The 2,593-nt window shown below is 27.0% G+C and overlaps 1 protein-coding gene across 1 annotated transcript in view; it reads right to left on the bottom strand.

The window, feature by feature from the left end:
* Positions 1-2,593, bottom strand: part of LOC108745436 (NGFI-A-binding protein homolog) — a 36,746-nt gene that overhangs the window by 8,941 nt on the left and 25,212 nt on the right. The gene's annotated exons all lie outside the window — the stretch shown is intronic.

Below are 2,593 nucleotides of genomic sequence, written 5' to 3'. Positions count from 1 at the left end.
TCCACGATCTCGACAATCAATTAAATCGTAATTAGACAGATGCAAGGATCGTTAATGGTCCGGACGATTGAATTGAACCTAAAGCCATAATTACATCATAGGTTTCCAGTTACGGTTGCCGGTTGACAATTTTATCTTGGCCAATTACATTGCAGATGGTCCATACTATTGTAATTGGCTAAGATAGAAACCAACAACCAGCAATCATAACCAATCTATAGTGTGATTACAACTTAAGGGCCAAGCAAACATATCACCCGTTAACAGGGTTGGCATTATTTTACCCACCCCAAAAAAAACCTAGGGGGTGATATTTAGGATTGTATATATTGTGATATTTAGAATTCTACTATCTCTTCTTATTATAATGTTTCAAAATAATATGTTATTGACTTTTGATTTTCGATGTCATAACTAAATACATCGCCACTATTACAATAAGTATTTTTAAATAATTGTTTGTTAAGGGGATTATATGACATTATTATCACGGAAGAAGGCTTTATAAGCCGAAACGTTTGTATATTAAATTTTATTTAATTGAATTAATTGAATTAATTGTATCTTAAATCTATTTAAATATATGATTTCTAAGTCATCTATTTAAAAAGCTCAAAATAAACCATGATACCATTAAATTGCGTTGCAATTATATACGAGCCTACTTTAATTTGGATTATATATTTATTTTTATATTATTTGCACGCTATTTACCTATCGATTTTGTAAAACCAACTATTTTCTCTTTCAATTTTAATTATCAGAAGTGCCATTTGCTTATTAATAAAAAAAAAATATAAAGTATATGCCTTGAATATTTTATACTAAGAATTGTACATATAACTATATTGTATTCTAAATTATATTCTATTTTTATCTTTTAATTTTACAACATTACCAAAAATAACAATAGTATAAGGGAAATACATTTGAAAATAATATCAAAATATATAATATGATGAGATATCGGAAACTATACGAGTATAAGAAATAGTGTTGAGAGTGGCAGACTATGAAATTCGCGTTGATCTGTGGATAGAACACTATGATCAGGAAAGAACATATATCGGATAGTTTTGAGAAAAATATAAGGCCATTTACAGGTTCAGGAGAATCGATAAAGGCGAGAATGACCAACAATAAAGAAACCGTAAGATATCTTACGATGCATTCTTGATTCGAGTATGAGCTGTTAAACAACATACGTGCTAAGAAAACCGCCATTATACATAACCGAACGTGATAGGAATTTTGGCTAAACAAATGAATATTGCTATTCGAACTAGTTTGACTAAATTAGTCATGTGATAATTAAATTAAACAGATTTCTAGTTGCAGTGTTATTAAAAAGTTATAATTATGAGATTTTGCGTTAAAAAAAGTTTATATTTATATCCTTATTTACATCATTTTAGATATCTTTATTTATTGTGTTGCGAAACCAATACCGAGAACAGTGCAATCAATGTATTTAAATTAAAAAAGATACATTGTAACGTTGTTAAATTACTTATATGTTAAGATATTTTTGCGTATTATTTTATCATCTACTTTGCATATAACTCAATGAAGATTTCTTTAAATATATAATATGTTTATATTATTAATATATATGGTTTTTATTATGGAAGATATTGATAACCAGCTGAATCTGTTAACTTCTGAATTTCTGACTTCAGAAATTAATATATTCTACATTATGATTAACATGTTTTGAAGTTTAAATTTTTCATCTGAAAAAGATAATGTAAACAGAATTAATTAGCAAATTGCAAAAAGACATCGATTAAAACTGAGATTCCAATCATTAGAACTGAACTTGGCCTTTTATCTAACATATGTTATCATTTATTTAATTAGAATTTAATTATTTTGTGAAGTAATAAAAGGTATGCTTTTTTATATAACAAAATATTTAGAATTATTAAAATCATTTTTATTGCACAAAGATTTTGATGGTACAATAAGATATATTAATTGTAGAGAATGATAAAAAGTACAAATTTAAAGTTGGTCTAAAATAAGAAAGCACTAAAAATTTCCAACTAATCAAAAATATTGCAGCTATATGTTTTAATTCTAGATTTTAGTCTCCTTTGCAGAAGCATGTTAGAGTTCGCCATTTACAAAAATAATTTTTCCGCTTTAAGAATGTACATATGAAGTTATTTGTATTTAAGAATCGATTAAAAAAGGAGATAAAAAAGAAATTGTGCTATACACTTGAATCGTGCTTTAACTTTTTCTATTTTAAGTTCTTAAAACTAGAAAAAGATAAAGAGTAAGTTAAATTAAGATTAAAATTGAAAACAATTTGATTGCTCAGATCGCTGATTTAATATAAAATTTTCTGATTAGTGGTGTATAATACTGGAAAATTTCTAGGCACCGGCTGACATGAATAAACATATGCTATCGAAACTAACGGGACTTTTCTACTAAAGTTAATTTATATTAATAAAAATGAACAGTAGAGAAAGAATTTTAATGAAGATACTGTCAATATTTGCCTCTGGGTTTGGCTGCTTACATGCTGTATACATATTGCACGCTCGCTAGGCACGTTCCTGTTCTTTTTCTCCGTTAAAAAGAA

The sequence above is a fragment of the Trachymyrmex septentrionalis genome, unplaced genomic scaffold (assembly GCF_001594115.1).
Source record: "Trachymyrmex septentrionalis isolate Tsep2-gDNA-1 unplaced genomic scaffold, Tsep1.0 scaffold14, whole genome shotgun sequence".
In the NCBI taxonomy this organism is placed as follows: Eukaryota; Metazoa; Arthropoda; class Insecta; order Hymenoptera; family Formicidae; genus Trachymyrmex; species Trachymyrmex septentrionalis.
The sequence above is the reverse complement of the archived record's forward strand: the minus strand, read 5'-3'. Positions and strand labels throughout refer to the sequence as shown.